The sequence below is a fragment of the Chionomys nivalis genome, chromosome 9 (assembly GCF_950005125.1).
Source record: "Chionomys nivalis chromosome 9, mChiNiv1.1, whole genome shotgun sequence".
In the NCBI taxonomy this organism is placed as follows: Eukaryota; Metazoa; Chordata; class Mammalia; order Rodentia; family Cricetidae; genus Chionomys; species Chionomys nivalis.
This window is the reverse complement of record NC_080094.1, coordinates 58,012,055-58,036,582: the sequence shown is the minus strand read 5'-3', so window position 1 is coordinate 58,036,582 and position 24,528 is coordinate 58,012,055.

The window sequence follows — 24,528 nt, the reverse complement described above, 5'->3', positions numbered from 1 at the left end:
TCTGGAAGAAATCTAGAATTTCGTCCTCCCTACTGCTGACCTTCAAAGCAGTGGGAAAGGGCATCCTCCATCTATCTCCCCATCAGCAGATAGACGGCATACTTGGGACAAGTGCATCAATATTTTGGTTCCCTCCTACGCAAGCCTGTTTACCCACCCCTCATGCCATGACTTCTACTTAATATCTCAAGTTCCTGAAGAAGACTTTAGTGTCAAACTTAAGATGAACCCTTCATTCTGTCTAGATCTTTCTAATAGGGTCCCTAGAAATCCTGGCCACACACAAGCCATGACCATGAGCCTCTCTGCTCAACCTAGAACAGCATAGATGAAGCCCCCATCTCCCTAGCTTCTCTTTCTGGAGATTTTCTATTTTAGATCATTCCCTATCCATAGGCTAAAGACATTGACGATGGGGTTGTGAGGTCCTTTCTAGACTTAAAACAATTGTACCTTGGAGGAAGAATCCAGGACCAAATTTATCTTCCATCCATCCCTAATTCCAAACTTCCCCACAGCTGCTGGCCCAGCCCACAAGCAGATTTTTTTTCAGAAGAGCTAGTCTGTCATAGAATATATATGTGCATTGTTTACTACCAAAGCTCTGTTAAGACACTCATAGCTAAAGCTGTTTCTTCCAGTTTCTGCTAATGCAGGAATATCCTAAGTCTCTATATTTGAGCATTGCTTCATTATAGGGCTGAAATCTCAAAATCTAACAACCTATTAAATTCACAGCACAAGACTTTGATTAAGACCTGTTAACTTCCACACCTCGGTGATAGACTGAGCCTGGTATGAAAGCAATTACTTTTCGTTTTCATTTATAGCTTTAAAAAATAGTATCTTAGAACCTAATAGCACACACTTATTTCCTCATACTTTACCAAACTCTATAAAAGAGCCAGGAGAAAATATGAAAGAAAACACCAAAACAAACAAGAAAAAAAGAAAAAGAAAAAAAAAACATGGCAGGGAGACAACCCAGATAGTGAAGTGCTTGCCTAGCAAGTGTGAGGACCTTAGTTCTATCCCCAGACCCCAGCAACACTTTATCCACTGAACCAACACTCCGATTTCCAGATATCTCTTTATCTTTTAAAATTCTAGAGATCCATATGCAAGGTCAGGTATAACATGCTGGAGAGTTGGGAGTCAAGGGATCCTTAGAGCTCACTGATCTTCCAAGGAGAAGCCAATTGGTGATTTCTGGATCAAGGGAGAGAGGGGGAAAAGGTAGGCAGTGCTTGAGAAACACCGCCCAAGATTGATCATATAATCACATCATACACTCAGGTGCTCACACAATAGTGCAGAGGGGAAGAGAAAGAGAGCATGTTCTTTCATTGGTTAAAAAAAAAAAAAAAGCCAACTGGCAATATGCAGGCATTTTCCAAGTTCAAGAAGAAAGTTTGAGCCATGGATTTTTTTTTTTAGTACCGTGACTCACATTTGATGTCTTAAAGGTTACCTCCTCCATTGTGAACAGTCATTAACCCCCAAACCCAGCCAACCTCTTAGGAACGTTAACAATGATTCTCATTTTAGAAATCAAAATAAGTCTAATTAAAATTAACAGTGACTTATCAGCCTTAGGAGCTGAGATTTTAAAGAAAGCCTTTAATGTGTTTATATTGTCATTTACTTTTAATTCCCATTTTCTGTCTTCACTGGTTAGACAATTAAACAGTACTCAAGTTTGTGAAATACTGAGAAGCATCAAATTTACATAAATAAAATAAATTAACATAGTTAAACAATGCAGTGTTGCCTTGTGACATCTCCATTTTCAGGTGTCATCAACAAATAATCAAGATACCAAATCAGGGTAGGCATTGTTCCTTAATAATTGCTTAGATTATCATAGATCCACTAATCATTACGATATTATTCAGAAATTTGTTTTTAATCCCACTAACATGTTGCTGCTGACTGAAACAGCTCACAGCATCAGCGTTCCTAACAGCAGCAAAATGCCAGAGAATTGATTTTAATTGGGTTTTAGGAAAAAAAAAATTATGTGGAACTCAAATATGTCATTCAATTTATATGTCAAGGAGACTCTCACAAAGGAGTAGCTGGTAGGCTGGTCTTGAGGACAAAGGGTTTAATTTAGAGTTCTGTGATTCAGGGCAGAAGTTCTTACAGGCCTTCTACATTGAAGAATTTTGCACCACTCTGGATTTTTTTCAGCAGGCTGTCTCCATGCTCCATTCTTCTGCAGCCGTGAGAGCCACCCAAGTAAACCATTAGGATGTCCTGGCATCAAGACGGTTGTCACTTGTCCAAATCTTTATGTAGCCTCCAGGAGTCTCTGCTTTAATATAGTAAAACAGTACTGAATTGGGCATCAAGAATTTATTTAGGGGCTGGAGAGATGGCTCAGAGGTTAAGAGCATTGCCTGCTCTACCAAAGGTCCTGAGTTCAATTCCCAGCAACCACATGGTGGCTCACAACCATCTGTAATGGGGTCTGGTGCCCTCTTCCAGCCTGCAGGCATACACACAGACAGAATATTGTATACATAATAAATAAATAAATATTTTTAAAAAAAGAATTTATTTAATGGGGGCTAGAATAAACAAAGCCTTCCAAACAGATAAAGAACCGAAGGGAAACCAGAGAGATGCTTTTTATTTACAATGGACCATTGTTAGATGATGAGTTGAGAGGGTCTTGGGATCAAAAGATTTCTTTTCCTATATATGTGAGTGTATGTATTCAAGTGGCTGTATGTACTTGTGCATGCTGGTGCACAAACACATGTGTACATGCATGTGGAGACAAAAGGTAGACATTCACATCTTCCTTAAGCACTCCCTAGCTCAGCTTTTGAGAAAGGACTCTTTACTGAATCAGATGCTCCCTGACTCAGCTAGACTAGCTGGCCAGTGAGCCACAGAGACCCACCTGTCTACACCCCGCAGTGAAGGCAGTGAAGGGTTACAGGCCTGCATATCATGCCTGGCTTTTACAAGGGTTCTGAGGATTCGAACTCAGGTTCTCACACTTGTCCAGCAACACTTTATCCACTGAACCAACACTCCGGTTTCCAGATATCTCCTTATCTTTTAAAATTCTAGAGATCCACATGCATGATTACTTTAAATGATTTTTTTCCACAAGAAGCTAATATCAGTATTTCTTGTTCTTTTTGACCACCCTTGTAATCTGGGGACATTGGAAGCTAATGCTAATTGAGTGATCGCCACAGGACATTGGCATAAAACTTTCTCAAGTCAGCCTTGTACCAAAGAATGGAAAGAATATTTTGTAAATATTATAATGTTCTTTGAAAATTAATTCCACTTTTATAAGTGACATATTTTTAAAAAATACAGCAGCAGCAAAAAATAATTTAAAGATATTCTCCTACAGAGAGGAATGTGAGCTTCAAATTTTCCCCAAGCCCTTTGAGAACTATTTGTATTTAGAAGAAAATCCCTTAAGTTTTTACTGCCTATGCTTTATAAACGAAGATCTTTCCAGCTACTATTTATTTGATGCATACTGAGCAATATTGTTTTGTTTCTATTTTGCTCCATAGTCTCACTACGTAGCCCCTTCCTGGCCTCAAACTCACAGAAATCTACCTGCCTCTACCTTCTGAGACCTGGAATCAAAGACGTTCACTACCACCTTTGAGCTCAAGAATTGATGTTTCCAGCTTCTGTCTGCAAAGGTTATCTCATGTTCATTCTCCAGTGGCTTTTGTTCACCCACTCGCAGAAGATGAACTGAACACACACGATTCTGTCTGGTGTCTGGTCTACTTCCCAGCAGTAGACTCATTTCCTGACTTTGTACAAAGCCAAAATATCCATACAAGATTTTTTGCAACAGGGTAAACACAAAACAGTGGGAATCCAGAGCTCTAGAAAAATGAATGCCATGTGGTGATAAAAGAATAATGAGTATCCATGCCAACCACTTGCTTCCAAAATGTAGCACACACAGATTAACAAAAAGTCTAAATAGAACATGCTTGGGATTCCAAAGTCACTTTAAGCCAACGCACATAATGCATGATATCCTTGAGATGGCAGTACGCTGTGATGCTCCACAGAGGTGTGCATAAGAAACAAGTGACGTGTAAAGGGGGGGAGGTGGAAAGGAATTCATAGGGAAGATAAAAAGGAGGGGGTGTCCTGTGAGGAACGGGCAAGGCTCAAAGAAACTACAAGCATTTCTATAGAGCATTTCGCTGAAGGATTAGTGATGGAGGGTAAACCAAACCACACGAAGCAAGACCCCGCCTCCATTCTTATAGAAAATAACCTGTAGCCAAGCATGGTAGATCATGCACACACTGCCATCACTTGAAAAGCAGACGAAGGAGCATCATGAATTTGAAGCAAGTCTGAGCAATATAAAAAGTTCCAGACTAGCCAGACTGTCTCTAAAAAACCAAATAGAAGGAGGGGAGGGAGAGAGGGAAGGAAGGAGGGAAAGGAAGAAAGAGAAAGAAAGAAGGAAAGAGGGAGGAAGAGAAAGAAGGAAGGAAGGGAGGGCGGGTTCTCCCCTATAAGCCAGTGTCTGTGGGATCTCTGATTCCGTCTCTACATCTTAAAAAGTATTGAAGTGACTTAATAGTTACTGAAATGCCACTGCAGCTGACACAGGGAGGGCTGGGAGATGGCTCAGTGATGGAGGAAGGTCATTGGTTAAATAATAAAGAAACTGCCTAGGCCCATTTATAGGCCAGCCCTTAGGTGGGTGGAGTAAACAGACAGGATGCTGGGAGAAAGAAGCCGAGTAGGGAGTCGCCATGATTCTCCCACTTCAGACAGACGCAGGTTAAGACCTTTCCTGGTAAGCTAGCTCATGGTGCTACACAGAATATTAGAAATGGGTTAGATCAATATGTAAGAGCTAGCTAATAAGATGCTGGAACTAATGGGCTAGGCAGTGTTCAAAAGAATACAGTTTCCGTGTAATTATTTTGGTTCATAAGCTAGCCATGTGGGCGGCTGGGTGCCAGGGACGCAGCCCCGCCGCTCTTATTACTACAGAGTGGCGCCCAACGCGGGAACCTGTGGTCCTGTAAGTTTATTTCCTTATTAAAGCTGTATATATCTATATAATCTGTCTACATTCATTTGCGCCACCACAGCTCAGCAAGAGGAATGTTTGTTATGCAAGCATATGGACCTGGGCGCCTATTCTCAGCTCTTGGAGACAGAGACAGAAAGATCCCCAAGGCTTACTGCCCCCCCCCCCCATCCAGACAACTGCTGAGCTCTGGGCTCAGTGAGAGAATGTATCAAAATATGAGATGGAGACCAGCGAAGGATGACACCCAACGCTGACCTCTGTCCTCCACAGGTACACACATAGGCACAGATGCCTATCATGCACAACAACACAGGCACACACACACACACACACGTTGCTGAAGCCTACAAAGAGCTTTAGTTTATGAGAATTATATGATTATATGTATTCATATTTGTCACATTCAAATTAAAACCGAGAAACGTTTGAAGCATGTATTTATTGATTCATTTAAATGATAATAAAAGCATTGCCTGACAACCTAAAATTTTAGTAGAAAATAACGCGTCTTAAAAAAGTGCAAAAAAAATTGTTTTTGTAAATATCATTAAGATTTTACTTAATAAAAAAAATACCCTGACTTTTCCTATTTACTTCTGGATTTCATCCGCTGTAATATTAAAGCAACACAGGAAAATAATTACACTGTAGATGCATGAGAAAGCAAGGGTGTAAAGTCTTGTGTCCCCTGAAAACCTGTCAAGGACATACACGGATGTCCAAGTCACCTCTGAGAATAACGACACTGTGCTGGTTTGGAAGTCAGCTTTTGCTTTGTGAGAGAATTTCGCAGCCACACCTGCATCTCAGGTGAGCTGATAGTTGACAAGTCCAAAAAGGAAAGGGGGACAAGAAAACCAGAACTGTGTGGACGTGACGTAAGTGACACAGACGAAGGGGCGAGAGGGGGCACATAATTCATAGTGGGTTCCACAGAGAAGGAATTCAGGAGTGTACCCAACTTTGACAAATGGCATAGACAATCCCACATGCTGTCACCAAGGGCTTTTCACTATCAAGTTTCTACATTGTATCATGGTCAAAACGACACGTGCTTCCAACGTAAGTTCAGTATCTGTTGGGCCCTGCCATGGAAATGATAATAAAAATAATCATGGATAACTATATGCCAACTAACTGAAGGTTTAAAGAGAGCACAAGCACCTAAAGAAACATACATTACTAACAACTCAAAATGAGTAGTCTAACGACTACATCTTCTAGTCACGACAGAGTCATTCATTTATAGGTCATGTTCATTTGCCTCATCAAATCTCCTCTCCAGGTGACCTATCCCTATTTATTGTTTCATGTTAACATGATTTAGAACATCACCTTGTTTCATATTGAAAAGAAAAGATCATATAAAAATTATATCCTTAACAAATAAAATTTCAACCCCCAAAAGTATCATCACAGAGATGTATCAAAGACCCACAGAAAAATTAATAGTTCTAAATATACACAAACTATTGCAGAGAATAAGTGAACAGAAGCCATTCTCTGGAGAAAGAAAGTGTGGAGTTGGATGGGTGGGGAGGTGGGAAGGATCTGGGAGAAAACAGAGGAAGAGAAACCTTGATGAGAATACATTATAAAAAAAATTATTTTCAATAAAAAGGGTTATTCTCTGCCCATTTTAATATTAGCATAACCCTGACACCCAAATCTGATGCAAGAAAGGAAAACCAAACCCTCCCCAAGACATAAACCTAGACTAAAAATCCCAGAGGTGCTGGGGAGTTGTAAAGTACCAGCCATGCAAGAATGAAGACCCGAGTTTGTGTCCCAAGCACATGTGAAAGCCAGCTGCAGCAGTGTGTGCACATAATCCCAACACTGATGATACTGGGACACAGGCAGGACCCTGAAGGTCATTTGTCAGCCAGCCTAGACATAACATGAGCCCCCAGTTCAATGGGAAACTCTGTCTCAAAAATTAATGTCAAGAGCCATAGGGGAAGATGCCTATGAGCCCCCAGTTCCATGAGAAGCCCTGTCCCAAAAATTAATGAATCACAACCTCCGGTCTCTACAGGCACATACACACACAATGCATCCTTCCTTGTATGAACAAGTACATACAGCACACACACATAATCCAAGATAAGTGGAATCTAATCAACCATAACAGTGAGCAAAAGGGATTCATAGTGACTAAGTAAATTCATTCAAGGACCATACAGTATCTTTCAAACTATAAAATCAGTATAATTTACCACCTTAACTATTGAAGAAGAATTATATGACCAGCTCAGTAGATATAAAAGAATCACTTGATAAATTGAATATCTTTTTTGTATTATTAATCTGGAAGTCCCACCTAACACATTAAGGAGAAAGAAACATCATTAGCAACACAAATGGTCAACTGGGAATGTAGTTGGGGAACACTACCTGAGAGAAGGGATTTAGTCAGTGGGAGCGGGATGGGGGTGGGGGTGGTCAGAGGAGGACTCACTGATCAAGCAGAAGGGGAAGATCAGGGAGTGGGTGACCTGGAAATCTTTACAGGGGAAGTGTGTGTGTGTGTGTGTGTGTGTGTGTGTGTGTGTGTTGCTTATTTATCTAGACTAGCTTGACAAGGAGTTTTGGGATCCACCTGCCTCTGCCTCCCCAGAACTGGAGCTACAGACATACTAGTGGGCATAGTTAGGATCCAAATTCAAGCCCCTCATGCTTGCAAGGCAAACACTCTACCAAGGAAGCCATCTCTCTACCTCTGACCAGTTTAAAAGTCAAACTGAAGTGGAAGGAGGGAGGGAAAGTTCACAGAAGTGCTCCTAAGAAGCGGCTGTCTCTGGGGAGAGACCACCTCTCTGGGCACAGCCAGAGTACATGTTGGTCAACAGGGCCTATAGTTAAGAAGAGGCAGACAGAAGGACAAGTGCATACAAGCAGACTATGTCTGCTTCTGTCTGCCATATACGTTCTTCATCCTGAAGATGTTTTAGAATAGTGTCACCGTTCTCCCTTACTGTGTCTTCCAGATATCTTACACAGCTCCTTTAGGTCAACACCGGTTCAGTCCAACAGGGAGGAAAAGATGTTTCCAACTTAACGTAAGTTGGCATAACAGAATCTAAAGCTAATTGACCAACTGTTACATAGACTGAACAATGAAATCATACATGGCACCCATTATGAAAGCATCCAACTGCACACACAGCATGGATGGAACTTATGAACATACAGTTACGAAGCAAAACCCACATCAAGCTTCAGTCTAGTGGGATCTCATAGTATAGGATTCATCTTACATAAAACTAGACACATCTGTAGATGCATGAGTAAAAAAATTGATAGGAAAAGCAAGGTACCTATTACCAGGGATCTGAGCATCCCTGGCAGGGAGGAGTCTGTGGATTAAAGCCAATTCTTGAGCACCACTGTTCTTCCTTACTGCAGTATCTGTGATGCAATGATTTCGTTATACAGCAGTTGCTCTGCAGTTATTTACTAAATTTACATCCCCATTTTGTGCATATAATATCTCAAAAAATAGAGAAAAACAACATTTAACAATCTGATGTCTTGCAGCTAGGTCCCTTGATATTGATGGGACAAACACACAGCACAGCATATGAAATCCTGGGGGTGGATGGAGGTGTCCAACACAGGGGGTGCTCCTTCAGAGGTCTGCTGGGATCCTCACTCAGGGCGTGTTCCCTCAGAGGTCTGCTGGGGTCCTCACTCAGGGAGTGCTCCCTCAGAAGTCTGCTGGGGTCCTCACTCAGGGAGTGCTCCCTCAGAGGTCTGCTGGGGTCCTCACTCAGGGAGTGCTCCCTCAGAGGTCTGCTGGGTCCTCACTCAGGGAGTGCTCCCTCAGAGGTCTGCTGGGGTCCTCACTCATGGCTCCGCATGCAAACTCGTGATGATTTAGAGATGTGTCCCTGCACGTAAAGTCGTAACTACTACCCACTATGTTAAAAGCATGTGCTCAGTTGAAACTGTCATCCAGAGAAACCCAGGACTCCAGAAGCTAAAACAGCAACGGACGGATGCACAAGGAGACCGAAGCAGAGCAAAAGTTTCTTGTAGAATGAGCCTTTCTGCAGGCTTGGTTTGAGGGAAGAAGTTGGTGAGAATCAGCCCAAATCGTTAACAAAGTTGTCAAGGAAATAATTCCGTGAGAATTTAAATCCACCATTGTTTACAATAGTAATTGCCTTAATTGAATGTGGCACGGGAATAAAAACTACAAAAAGTTTTAACACAGTCTCTGTGTCACTGGCCAAGCTGCTTGTCTCCTCCAAACCCTGAGCCAGATACAGACTGACCTTAGCCCCCACAAAAGCTAATGAGACGACCCACATGACAAGCCCAGACAGCCCAGGGGAACTGCAGACACCCGAGGAGTCGGACATCCTCTTTGCTTTGGGGTTTTTGTTCATTGTTTTCCAAAGGACTTTAAAAGAGGATGAGGATCCGTGCTATGGAGACAGAGCTCAAATGATCCCGCAGGAAAGGAGAGGCCCAGAGCTAATCTTTATTTTCTGAGAAATTACACATCCTACATGAAGAACTCAGAACACACTTAAATCTAGAACAAGATCGGTTAAAAAAAAAAAAAGTATTCTGTAGCTCCTCATCGTGAGGGAACATGTAGGACAGTTTGGCCACGAGGTCTGCAACACAATGGTACCAGACTTCATATTATATGCATATGGGAAAAACCATTCATCTTCAGTAATAGTTTCTGAAATTAACCTTATTTTCCTTCCGTTTGAAGATTCTGTTTCAAATAGCAAGCATAAATTTTATTTCAATGTTGAAATACTAAAAGAATTTTCTTTTATTTATGAGATTAAAAAAAAAACCACTTCAATAGCTCATAGGTAAAACATCCAACTTAACAGGAAAATAAGCTTTGATGAAGAAACAGAAGCTTTTCAGTGGGAAAAGTACTGATTTGAATTCCATTCAGCTGACTTCCCTGGGAAGGGCTGCAGCAGATGACATCATGACATATGATGCTCAGGCCAGAGTTCCTGTGCACCCTGGACCACAGAACCCTGAAAAACCAAGGAGGTGAAACTGATCCAAGCCCTTCTTTTGTCTTTAAAACACCAGTGCTAAGAATCCCACCTCTTAAAATCATATTAGAAAAAAATATGCATGAATTTTCAGAATAAATTTTTCTCAAGATTTCCACGCCAGTGTATGGCATAATCAAGTGACACACAGCATCTCTGTCTGTAGTTGATATATTTCCCGAGAGCCTAATCTATGTTACAATACTTTTTTGCAAATTAAAATGCCAATAAAATAAAACAAAAGACAACCCTCTCAGAGAAAAAAGAAGTAAGTTAACAGATATGAATGGATGATTCCCAGAAGAGATCCAAACAGCCTGAGAAGGTACTGGCCTCCACTAGTTGATGTTTTAACAGACACCAGCATCAGAGAACTAGACTAGCAAAATGCTAATAAAGTAATCCTGTCTATTTTAGGTCAGCTGTGGGTAAAGTGACCCTTGCATAGAGTGCTGTGGGAGCAGATAAAGCATCTTAGCCAAATTAATGAATAAAAATCATAAAAGATAGCCTTGGCCGACTTTGCATTGCAAGCCTAGGTCCAACCATGAATCTTTAGGAAAAGATGAGCTATACCAAAATGCCTAGTTCTGGGCATTTCATACAAAAAGCAAAAGGTGGCTTTCAGGGTGAACAGCCTCACACAGTCACCAAACAACACAGAGGGTGCATGACCAGAGGTCAGTCTCTCCAACTCCATCACCTTGTGTGATCTGTGGGTGCGCATGAGAAAATTATAGGCTCTGGCATTCAAGACCTCTTTTTTGTAAAAAGGCTGAATAAGTTGCACGACTTGGGGAGGTTTCGAAGTCTGTGGATCTTAGTTTCCTTGTCTATAAAGTAATGCAGGCCTAGCTCATTGGACTCTTCCTCATCACCCGGCACAATGTGGCACACAGTGAGGACTCTATGGACACTAGGTCTCTTCTGAGACCAGAGGGTACCGACCCCCCTTTTGAAGGTATTTAATCAGCAATTAGGTCTCACATCTCTCCACAGGAAACTAAGGTTATGTTGGGTCGTTTCTGATGTAGTCTGGAAGGAGTAAGCCTGTTTATCTATTGATGCACACGGATAACTAACAGTGATCTGTGTTCATGTGAGTTGCATGTCTCGCCTTCTTCCCAGGACCTGCATAAACTCTGCTTCTATACTGGCCATTTTCGTCTAGAACTGAGACCGTTCAACCCCTACCAATTCAGTAAATTTAACCACCCCTGATGTTCAATAATAAAAAAAAAACTAAAAATAATTGATCTATAATTTCAGTTTAAATGATGTGACATAGGCAGGCTTCTTTTACGTGGCAGCAAATGGGATTTTTTAATGGAAATATTGATAAGCCCTTAAGTGATTGGGGAGCCAAGGACAATGACACTGATGCTGCACCAATAAACCTAATGCCATGGAGATTGTCTTTTAAAGAAATGTGTCTTTGCTTTCTCAGAGCATAATGCATAGCTTGACAACAGACATGTCAACAGTTAGGCCTCTATTCTTCAAACCGTCATGCTCTATTAATGCTGATTTTCAGTGGGATTTACTTTGTCAAGGAAGGAAGGGCCAAAAGAGGAAAGTCTATGGTCTTCCTAGTCACTAAATCCCTCTTCTCACTGAAGCACAAATGACTAACTACTCCCAGAGTCACAGAAAGAAGAAGGGTTGAAAGCAGGCCAAAACTATCTAGGGAGCTGGGGGTAGGGCAAGCTATCCTTGAATAAGCAAAGCCCTGCTTAGACAAGAAGAAAAAGAAAACAGAGTATGTGACAGGAATGCCTAGGGGTGTCACCTGTTCTGTTTGTGTCTGTCAGGTGAGGGGTGGCACAGGGGAGTTTCCTTGGGCCAATAGGACCGAGTGTTTTAGCCAGAGCCAAGAAGAGCGTCTTAACTTGGTTCCAAAGAAGTCTAGGCATTTCACCCTGTTAATCCACTAGCAGAGACACATGGCCACTTACATGGCTCTTCTGGTAATCACAGGCACTAAGAGTCCAAGGCAGGGGAAGCGGCAAAGCAAAGCTTTGTTTAGCAAGGATTTCATGGTGGACTTTGGGTGCCAATGAGCTTTCAGTTTGCCCTTGGCCATTTAAGAAACAATCCTCTCAAATGTGACTGATAAACAAGTTCTAATCGGGGCTGCGTGCTCAGAAGCTTGAAAAATACTTGAGTCAAAGGAACTGACTCACCTCGCTGGCTTTTGCATTATATTTGTTCCCACAATGTCTTCAGTTTACACACACACACAGAGATGCACATGCATGTGCACACATGTGTGCACACACCCACACATGCGCACACTCACATGCACACACATGTGTGCACACACCCATACATGTACACACATGTGTGTGCCACGCCCGTGTATGCATATACACGCATGCATGTGCACACGCCCATACATGCACACGCACACACACAACATGTGCACATACCCATACATGCGCACACACACACACATGCAGGCACACACCCAGAAGACAAGTGGGCTCCGTCTTCTTTTTATAGGCAATGATATTAAGGGTGACTGTGGAATGATACTTTCCAGGTGACTGTCTGCCTCTGAACTCTGAATTTGTATCGAGAACAGAGACAGCTGTTTTCTAAGAAGTTCAAAATATTTTTTCCTGTTAGCTTTTTTGAGCAAGGGTCTCACTATGTAGCACTGGATGACCTAAAATGTTCCACACTGACCAAGCTGACCTCAAACTTAGAACAATATCTCTGCACCTACTTCTGTAGATTTTTAAAAATGTAGTGTGATTTCCCAGTGCAGACAGAAAAACCGCCTGCTAATTTTAAAATTATCTACATGCCAATAATCTGCCCCAATCTAGAATTCATCTTAACAGTTTTCCTTAAATGTTACAAGAATAAATATTAAAAATAGTATTATTTCTCAGATGAAGCATGAAATGATCCTTACGTTGATCATATTGTACTAGTATATGTAAATCACTGAAAAAATTAGACTTTTTATCTAACTTTTACAACTGAGCATTAGAAAATGTGCATGAAACATTTACATTATTGGTATTGAGGTTGAATTCGAATATCTAAATTTTTTAATATGCACTTACAGAGAGTTCATGAGAAGTGAACAATACAATGTACATAATCTCTCTGGATAGTTTTCAGGATTCAAGACCAAACAGTATATGAGTAAAAGGAAAGAATTCCCGTTGTAGCTGACATCAGACATCTTAGTGAGGCCACCTAAACATGAGGTGGCAAAAGGAAAAATTCTCACTCATCAATTTTAAAAAACAAAAACAAAAAAACATGTCGCTTTTTCTCCTTACATTTGCCAACAGTTGGCCCTGAGATGAGCAAGTAGGATTAGAGAATCATTTCTTGTGGCAGAGAAGCCAGCACAGCCATGCCAGCCAGCTTCCCCAGCTAGTGAGGCAAAGAGGAGCCGATTACGAAGGGCGGGAGACGCACTGTGAACCCAGCACTTTGCGCTCAGTTTTGTGCCCAACACCAATCAAACAGGAAAAGCAGGCAGCCTCAAAGAGCTGCTGACAAGCATAGTGGAGATTTTAGAACCCTGGGCATGGTGCAGAAAACACAAGAAAGCAATACCCAATGATGAAGAAGGAGCCACTGAAGACCGGAGATTTCAAGCTATACTCTAGAAGGAAGTATAATTCTAGAGCAATAATTGCCTCTGTCTCTGATTAATTGAGCTGACAGGCTCGGACATACACTGTCTGCCATAACATTGCATAAATCTCTTCTAGAGAAAGAAAGCATTCGGTGGCTAAAAGTTTTTATGCAAAATGCCTAGCATTCTACCAGAGTTACTAAGCATGTTTAAAAAAATAGAGGGAGAAAGATAATAAAAGCAGACACTTAGATAACACAGATTCTTTTTTTTTAATTGATTTTATTGAGCTATACATTTTTCTCTGCTCCCCTCCCTTTCTCTCCCCTTCCCTTCAACCCTCTCCCATGGTCCCCATGCTCTCAATTTACTCAGGAGACCTTGTCTTTTTCTACTTCCCATGTTCATTAGATCCATGTATGTCTCTCTTAGGGTCTTCATTGTTGTCTAGGTACTCTGGGATTATGAATCATAGTCTGGTTTTCCTTGCTTTATGTCTAAAAGCCACTTATTAGTGAGTACATATGATATATGTTTTTCTGGGTCTGGGTTACCTCACTCAATATGATGTTTTCTAGATCCATCCATTTGCCTGCAAATTTCAAGATGTCATTTTTTTCTGCTGTGTAGTACTCCATTGTGTAAATGTACCACATTTTCCTTAGCCATTCTTCAGTCAAGGGGCATTTAGGTTGTTTCCAGGTTCTGACTATGACAAACAAAGCTGCTATGAACAAGCTGAGCACATGTTGTACCACATTGTGGCACAACTGAGCATCCCTTGGATATATACTCAAAAGTGGTATTGCTGGATTTTGAGGAGGGGTGTTTCCTAATTTTCTGAGAAATCGTCATCCTGATATCCAAAGGGGCTGTACCAGCTTGCACTCCCATCCACAATGCAGGAGTGTTCCTTTTACCCCACATCCTCTCTAGCATAAGCTGTCAACAGTGTTTTTGATCTTGGCCATTTTTACAGGTTTAAGATAGAATCTCAGAGTTGTTTTGATTTGCATTTCTCTGATGGCTAAGGATGTTGAGCATTTCCTTAAGTGTCTTTCATCCATTTTAGATTCCTCTATTGTGAGTTCTCTGTTTAGGTCTGTACTCTATATTTGGGGGGGGGGGATATTTGTTCTTTTGATGACCAATTTGTTGAGTTCTTTGTAAATTTTGGAGATCAGTCCTCTGTCTGATGTGGGGTTGGTTAAGATCTTTTTCCATTCTGTAGGCTGCCTTTTTGACTTGTTGACCATATCCTTTGCTTTATAGAAGCTTTTCAGTTTCAGGAAGTCCCATTTATTAATTATTTCTCTCAGTGTCTTTGCTGCTGGGGTTATATTTAGGAAGTGGTCTCCTGTGCCAATGGATAACAGAGATTCTTAAATAATTGCATGGTTTAGTCAAGAATATAAATAACCAAATAGAGTTAAAACTGCAATTTTAAAAATAATTTATTATAACTGAAAAGTAAAGTAATTTAAAATAGTCAATAGGCAGATTAAAAGCCTTGTTGATCTCAGCAATACCCTCATTAGAATATTGCTGAATTAGAACATATGTCAGTGACATAGAGAAGGAAACACACGGAACATACAGGAATAATGAACAGAGACATAGACTTAACAAATTCTGGGCATGGTAGGGTGGAGGGAGAGCTACCAAGCATGTAACTGTAACTTCAGAGGAAAGAACAGAAGAAATTCAACAGCCATAAATAAATAAACAAAAAAATGCCTCAAACATTATAAAGTTAGACAACGTGCTTCTATGTTCATAGTCAAGGAAACCACAATAAAATTAGATTTTTTTTTCTGAACTAAATCAAGTCAAAAATTTGGAACAGAGGCTACATTAGAAGGAGAGGAAGACACATAGCCTGGAACTACGTGTTTTGGGGGAGGGGATGCAGGTCTATAGTAGAGCAGTGTGAGGCCCCGGGTTCAATCCCCAAGTCCCCAAATAACTCTCTCTCTCTCTCTCTCTCTCTCTCTCTCTCTCTCTCTCTCTCTCTCTCTCTCTCTCCCTGTTTCTCTCTCTCTCTGCCTCGGTCTAGGTCTCTCTGTCTCTGTCTCTCTGTCTCTCAGTGTATGTGTGTCTGTCTGTGCTCTCTCTCTCTCTCTCTCTCTCTCTCTCTCTCTCTCTCTCTCCTTTTTGCTCGTTTTCATGGTGCATGCCTAAAATCCTAGAATCCTAGCCCTTGAGAGGCTAAGGCCACAAGATTAGATGTTCAAAGTCAGTCTGGAATAATAGGAAGACCCTGTCTAAAGAAAATGTCTCGTATTCTAAAAGAAGAGCAAATTAAATAAATAGAATAAATATAACTCTTTGAAACAACAGTAAATTAAACCAAAGGCTAAAAGTCGAGGCGGCGGCAGCAACAACGACCAAAGCCTAAAAAATGTAAAAGTTCCTTCGAGGATGCAGGCCCTGAGAGGCTACTCATTATCCATGGCCCGACACCCATGCACTAGGACTTGCAATGGTCTTTTAAAAACAGAGAAAGAAGGAAAATGAAACTGGGTGGAGGGGAAGAAGAGGAGAAAAGACCGAGTCGGAGGGGAGGGAGGAGGAAAGGGATGGCGGGTTTGATTTTTAAAGATACATTATATGCGTGTATGAATTTTGCAAACAATTTTTAAAAAAGAAAAGGTAACAGAAAACAATGTTTCTGTACGTATGTTGTGTTTGATAAAGAGTTTGTTTTAGAAGTCACAACAGATTGGAGTGAACAGTTACTTATCATGTAAAGCCCACAAATTAGAAGGGGAGTGACCAGCCTTTGCTAGATGGACAAGTTTCAGCACGAAATTCCCAAAGACTGGCCCTAAGATGAGAGGGCTGATGAAAACTACGGGTCTGAAGACAATACTGTCATTTTGCTCATTGTTAAGAAAAAAAAAAATTGTCACTGGGAACAAAGTGCAGGATAATTTAAAAGGCTTTGAAAGTGAGCAGAAGACTAGTAAATGTGTTTCTCTGTGGTCAGCTAAGTAGTAATGTAGGGAATAAAAAGAATATAAAGATGTCTTCACCAACCTTATATGTGTGTCAAGACAAATAGGGCAGTGCATTTATACATCTTTACTACTGAAAATCATCGTTGATGAACTGGGGATTAAATCAATGAACTAATAATGAGCCCAAACGAAGTTATCCATTTAGATACGGGGAAATGTCAGCCTAAGAGTTATGGCAGGTATGTATTGAAGAACCAGACCCGAGAAGCGGAGAATTTTAGAGTGTATCCCTATTCCAAGAAGTGCTTTAAAATGCAAAGATAGAAAATATCATTGAATGAACATATGTAAAGCATATAAAGAAGACCTCCAAGAGGGGAGGGGGTGGGACGATCCCGGCTGTAAAGACTAAGGTAAGGCAGAAATATTGCTGACAGCCGAAAGTTATTGCTACTATAAACTGTTTGTACATAGACATCAATGCCTACAGTGGTTAGTTTTTTATACCAGGCAATAAAGTAACCCAGGTACTTCATCAAACACGAATCTCAGCGGTGTTGTGAAGGTATTTTGTAGTTAAAACAGCGTCGGTCACCTGACTTTTAGGAAAGGAGGTAGCCCCGGTGGTGTGCACGGGCTTGTCCAATCAGCCTCCTCGGCAAAATCTGAGGTTTCTTAAGGAAGTTTCATCCAAAACTGCAGGCTCCATGCCCGCTAAGCTTCCAGCCTGCCAGTCTGCCCTACAGATCTCAGACTTGCCAGCCTCCACATCACTTGAGCCAATTCCTGCAAATAAATCGGGGGTGGGAGAGCCTATCTCATTGATTCTGTTTCTCTGCAGAACTCTGATACATTGAGCGTGCGTGCCTTGAAGTGAGAGAATGAAGGAATGAAAGATTGGAAAAAGCAGCTGCAGGCAGAGAGACGGCAATGAATCTAAGAGTAAGAATCTTACGTGTTTGATGACCTGAGACAAGGCTGGTGGGCCAGGAATGAAGAGAACAGGAGAGAGGAAGCTAAAATGTGAATGTGGGGAAGCAAACAGACAAAATTCTTAGGCCCCTGCAGAACTCTCAGGGCCATGGCAACTCCTGCTTAACCTTGAACTATAACTCAACATTGCTCCCTCCCAGAAGCCTCCTTGCTTCCCCAAGCACACATCAGGTTCACTATGGCCACTTCAGAACTTTTTTTCCTTTGTGGAAATCACTATAATTTTTATTTACTTCCTCACTTGGACCCAGTTTCCCTACGTAGCCCAGGCTGGCCCTCAAGTTGTAATCCCCCTGCCTCTATCTCCTGAGCATTGGGATTACAGGTGTGCACTGCCACATTCAACCCAGTTTATTCTTCTATAGGGGTTGTTAGTAGACATCTCCTTATCTGTCTATAAATCTTACATGAGTGTGATATATGAATGTGTGTGATAGAAAATATGTTTTGCAATTCATCCCGAATGTACAATGTATTACTCCTCATTCACTTTGTGAAGAAGGTTCAATGTATGTATGTTAGTGTCACGATGAATAAAGGGATAATAAAATTTTTGGCAAAAAAAAATCTTGAGTAAAATCCACTATTAAGTACAATTTTGTCAGATAAATTGTTCATTGAACTGCCACCTTGTGCTGGAATTATACTATCTACGGCAGGTAACTACAAAAATGAGCTGTAGACAGGTTTCTGGTTCCAAGCAGATTCTAAGGGATTGACAATGTCCAGCTCATTCATGAAAAACTTCTGAATTCTAAGAGAAGAACCATTGCATCAGTAGGAAGCAACGTTATGTCTAAGAAGGCAGACATAAATTGGACCTAGACATATATACGAAGAAAATGCTTTGGAACTAAATGGGTGGGTTTGAGTCTTATCTCTCCTGCCTGAGTGAGGCTTGCCTTCAAATTCATCTACATAGTGAAAAGTGTGTTGTGCATCTGATTGCTTAAAGAATAAATAAAGTACTCTATGCAAGCTCTAAAACCATTGGCTGGTGTGTAATCGTTGCTATTCACAGTTACAAGAAGCGCCGAGGTTATTGTGATGTATTAGCCATACTGGAATGAGTGATTAGAATGATGGACGTCCTAAGTAGCAGTTGGAAATTTGGGAATTCTTAAATCGGTATTTTTAAGAAAGGTTGACTTAAATCTTATAATAGAGATATTAGGTTATTCCTGGTGGAGTGAAGGCATAATAATAATAATGTTTAATGATTAAGTTGGTCCTCCATGTTCACGAATTCTGCATGCATGGATTCAAACCGCCATTGACGAAAACAGTCTCATTATTAAGCATTACGGACTTTTTGTCATTATTATGTAAACAATATAGTATAATAGCTACTTGTACTCAGTAGTAAAAGTGAAGCAGAGATGATGCAAAGTAGACAGGAGGGTCTGTGTGAGATCTCTGTAAATATTCCATTTTATACACAAAAAGGAAGCGTTTACACATTGTTGTACCTAGTCTTAGAACCAATCTCCCAGGTTATCAAAAAATGACAGCACTGTCCCTTTAGTCTGCTGATTGGTGGCACTTGCTCTAAAAAGCCTTTGGTGCCCAGAGTTAGACACTACTTAGGAAAAATAAAAAGAAAATGGGATTAGTCCATTTCCAGTACGTATAGGAGGTTTATACAGCAGCATAGGCCGCAGGAAAGTGTGGTATTAAAATGGTTTCTTACCTACTTATAAGGCTCACCTTTTAACTAGTGTACAGTTCTGATCCACAGACTCCACAGATTGCTTTTCTCCCTGCCTGAGGCTCTCTCACACAGATAGGTCTCTCTCCTATGTTCTGTTTTTCCTCAGTCCCAGATCCCTCAGACTCCACCAGAACATCCCATTTCCCCCGCCATAAATAAATAAATAAATAAATAAATAAATAAATAAATAAATAAATATTCTCTGCCAGGACTCAAGAGAAACCTCCTTTAACTGCTCAAGAGAACCCAGGGCGGACCTCAGTCTGCAGGATCTGCCTTGGATTGTTTCCATGGTGTCAAGAAGAGTCCGTGTGAAGTTGTGGCTAAGAAAATCAAGTTGTTCAGATCAATGCCTTGCAAAACGAAGAACACGAAGAACACGGGTCCTCCAAAGTTTCTGAGACCCCCCAGCCCTGGTCTCAGAAACAAGGGAAGGCATTGTTCAGACCCATTTTTGTTCCTATGCTCACCAGCATCTGTTCAGATTTTCACAACTGGCCTGCTAATTCATCTGATTGAAAGGGAATAAGTTGCCAGAAATCACAAAGCTGTCTCCAGTCAAGCAGCGTTTTCTTCAAGGCTAAGTATCGAGTTAGATTTTAGTTGACTGTGCAAAGACAAGTGATTGGTCTCAGAAGCTATCACAGGGCTGAATCACAGAGGCTGACACTAGCCATTGTTCTTCCAGGTGGATTGGAGAAAGGACAGAAAAATAAGCTTTTTCAGGATTGTGAGTGAGCATCGCACTGCCATCCAGGCTCTGGTATTCAGCATTGGGTGCATGGGAGTCTCTCCAAATGACAGTTTGAGTCCCAGCTGAATGGCGCTGGTAGATAAAGGCAATTTCGGAATCCTTCCTTCGGAGGCACAAAGTGATGAAGCAGCTAACCGGAAGTTTGACCCCTACTCCTTTCCGTTGCTCCTTGTTATCCAGTTGTGCTCTGGCAAACACCTTAAATCGAACAGCTCCCCTCCAGCAGTAGCTTTCCGGTTCCACTCTCCGTTCGAGTCCAGAGTGATGAAGCAGTGGGTGACTCCGGGCCATAAATTCCATCCATCATCCCACTCTGGGAAGCAGCTAACTTCGTTCGGATTCTGCGAAGGAGACAAGAAGATACAGAATTTTGGATCTATATGAGAAACAGATTGGATGCACACTCGAAAAAGATTTGCAAGCATAAAATGAACAGACAGAGGTTCCATAACATGATAATCTCTGTAAATAAGGGATTCTCTCCATCAACCAATCAAAAAGTCTTCCTGTGCAGCCCACTGAGTTCTCAGTGGATTTTGGCTTCTGCTGTAATGGTAGAAAACTCAATGCTGAAGGAGTTGAGCTGTAAAGGAAGCACCCAGTTACTTAGCAGAGCAGAGGTTTAACAGAGTTGCAGTGGAATCGCATTCCGCTCCTTCAACCAATAGCATTTAAGATAAGGTGCTGTGGGCGCTCCTTCCATTCCTTCAGTCAATAGCCTTTAAGATACCAACCCACTTGGGCATGGTCTCTTATACTATAAAGCAGCTGTAAAGGGTGAGCTGACTCTCTTGTTTATGGCTCTTGCTTTCTGCTGGTAGACCCTGTTCCAGTACCCCAGTTCGTGCAGAAGACTGTTATCTAGGACAGTGATCTGTAAGTCTCCCCTAGATAAATAACCCTTTATTATTCATAATTCTGAACTACTGTGGGATTATTTTGTGACTTCCGCCATCACGGGCTTTCACAGGCAGTGAAGTAGCTATTGTGTCTTCTATTCACATTCATTAATTACCTGCACTTGACCCAGCATTAGCGCTTCCTTCCATGTGAAAATAATGCCCACAAATTTTGCTCCAGTGTCTTGCTTCAGCACTTACCAGGAACTGGGCTTGGATGTTCCCCTACTAAATTGTGCTGCTCATGTACTAAGCCCACTGCTGCCTAGACCTCCCAGGTTGTGTGTGAGAGACCTGCTTATGCTATCCAGTTTTGAATTCTGATTGTATTATTTCCTCTGGTGAGTATTCATTCAGACCCATGACTGCGTAAACTCTTAGGTAGCTTCAGACCTACCGTTGACTTTCTTCATCACTGATAGAAACTGTGTGTGCTTGCCTAATATACACAGAGCAGACAGGCCCTCAAATGGCTTAAAACATGTTTGTTTACAGCACTTGGGAGGCAGAGGCAGGCGGATCTCTGGGAGTTCGAGACCAGCCTGGTCTACAAGAGCTAGTTCCAGGACAGGCTCCAAAACCACAGAGAAACCCTGTCTCGAAAAGCCAAAAAAAAAAAAAAAAAAAAAAAAAAAAAAAAAAAAAAAAACATGTTTGTTTGGGCTACATTTAAAGCAATTGGGTCTAAACTGTAAGTTTAGTATCTGGAATCTAAGCTCACTGCCCTAAGGCTCTGTGAACCACTAAACAACCAGCTACATACATAGGGGTCACCTTCAATCTGTTTATATATCAGTGAAATGAAGAAAATGCCCTTGTTTCCTTATGCTCTTTGTAGAAAGAGGGGCCCCTCGTTCTAAAAAGAAAAAAACAAAAGCAGAAAAAACACCAATCAAGGACAGGGAGGGACCATTCCTGGTGACGGTGAGGGAATCCTGATGACCACGGTAAGGGGACTCAGGCTTTCTGCTGTCTGTTTGCCCTGGGAAAACTGACTTTTCCGCGGGCTGTTTTATCCAGAATCCCAGGTTTGTACGAGTCTTTTTAGAAGGTAAGAATCCCCTCTTCCTCAACTAGCATCCTTTTTTAAGATTCATTTTTAGTTATGTATAGGGAGAAGGTATGTTCGAATGAGGGCGGTTGTTGGAGGAGACCAGAGGTATTAGATCTCTATAGCTGCAGTGACTGGCAGCTGCCCTAGTGGTGCTGGGAACTGAACATGAATCATCTATAAGTGCCATCTTTCCACCCTCCAGTGTGCTTCATTCTATCATAATCTGTTAGCAGGAAGCAGTCATAAGTTGTCCAGTAGCAAGAAGGTCTGGTGATACAGAACATGCTCATTGTCCAAAGAAGAGCGTGAACTGGCGAGAAAGAAGGGGAAATTTACAGAGAGAGAGAGAGAGAGAGAGAGAGAGAGAGAGAGAGAGAGAGAGAGAGAGAGAGAAGAGAGACTAAAAAGAAATGACTGGAGCTGGAGGGGTGGCTTGTTGCTATTGCAGAGGACCCAGTTTTCCTTCCCAGCACCCGTTTTGTGTCTCACAACCATTCATAACTCCAGTTAGCGGATCTGATGCCCTGCTCTGGCCTTTGAATGAGCCAGAAACACACGTGTTACATATATACATATGTACATACATATTCATACATACATACATATATCATATATGTATATATGTGATACATATGTCACTGGGGGTGGACTTCGAGGTTTCAGAAGTCCATACCATTCCCAGTTAGCTCTCTTTTTCTCTGTCTTGTAATTGTTGTCTCAACAGGTAATATCTCAGCTACTGCTCAGGGCATGCCTGTCTACCTCCATGTTCCCCACCACAGTGGTCATTGACTAACCTTCTGCAACCATGAGGTTCCATTAAACTTTCTTTAATAAGTTGTCTCGGTCACGGTGTTTTATCAAAGCAATAGAAAAGTAGCTAACACACAAACAAAACACTCATCAGCATAGAACAAAATAAGTCAGCTTAAAACTTTCAAAGAAAAACAAATGAGTGTAATTGAGTCATAGATGTAGAACCAAGAATTTCTAAATTTTGGCTTCTAATTTCAACAATTACAGCCCTCCCCACCCAGGTACTATCTATTACTTCTCCAAGTCTTGGGGTCCAAGTTCAGGAAAGTTAGTTTCTTAAGATAAATGTAAAAAACACCTTGGAAAACAATTCTAGACAACAAAGTTTTCTGTAAAGAGGGCAGCTAGAAAAACATATATATTTACAATCTAGAGACAACAGGAGAAGGAACTTAAAAGTCTTAGAGAAATACAGCACACATAGAATTTTTTACATGCATATATGTGATATGAACTCAGCGGGGAAGATCATGAACATTCCCTCCATAGGCATGATAACAGACAACTAAACATCCAAAAAGTTCTCTGCTTAAACCACATATGTGACATAGACATTCTGGGGAAGAAGGAGCCTGGAGCAAACACAGGGTCTCAAGTCTAGGAATCTAGAGAGTCGTCCAACCTTATCACCCACCTTGGCAGCTCCGTATCTCAACTTCTCATGTATACAGTTAGAACAGAACTAGCTCTCCCCTGCCTTTGGGAAAGTTCCTCCGAGATACTCATCCAGAAACTGACTGTGACAACAAGAGGTCCTTCATAGATCACTTTGCTAACAGAGAAATCCCTTAAGACACGTGTTCCCAAAGCCACTTACTTTTTAAATATCCTCTCTTAAATGAGAATAGTCTGCTAACACCATGCATTTTCTATTAGAAACACTCTACATGCTCATGGGATTTCTTACCACTGAAATACAAAGTTATCTCACTTAAGAGAAAGAGAGCAAATATGTTCACATGGGTGTTTGAAGGTGAATCATATGTACCAGTATGCCTGTGCAGATATAAAGAATTGGAGCGTATGTTTGCCCACGTGTGCATGTTCTTTCGAGTGCCATGTGTGTGGTAGCTAGAATGAAAGCTAGGAGGTCTCACGATGAAGACAGGCTGTAGGAAGACAGCTGCCTTCTGTATTTGGACGATCACAAACATGAGTCATCCATCAAAGGAAGTGTAGGGGACTAAATGGAAGGATTTTTAATCAGAGGCGAGGGGTGCACTTTACCTAATAAAAAAGAACATAGAGAGACCCCGGCTGAGGCTAATGTGCATAAAAAATTCAGCCTGTCAGATCCTCACTTTTCTAATTCAGTAATCTAAATAATTTATTTGACATTTTAGCTCAAGATGACCTTTCTTGGGAAAAAAATTACTGTTTTAAACTTTTAGCAAGTACAACCCCCAGCCCCAGAATCCCCACTGAAGACTGCATGTCCCCCAACGAGCAAAGGTTAACCTCGTACTGCTCAAACACATTGCTGACCCTTTTAAATCGCTCACAAAATGTCATTTAATTTTTTAAACTAATATCAATTTATGTTGCAATATTTGAGTTCAGTATTTGGCGGGGGTGGTTGTGGAGATGTGAGATTCCAGTCAGGTCTTACCTAGGAAAATTTAGGCAAATGATTTGCTTTAAATAATAG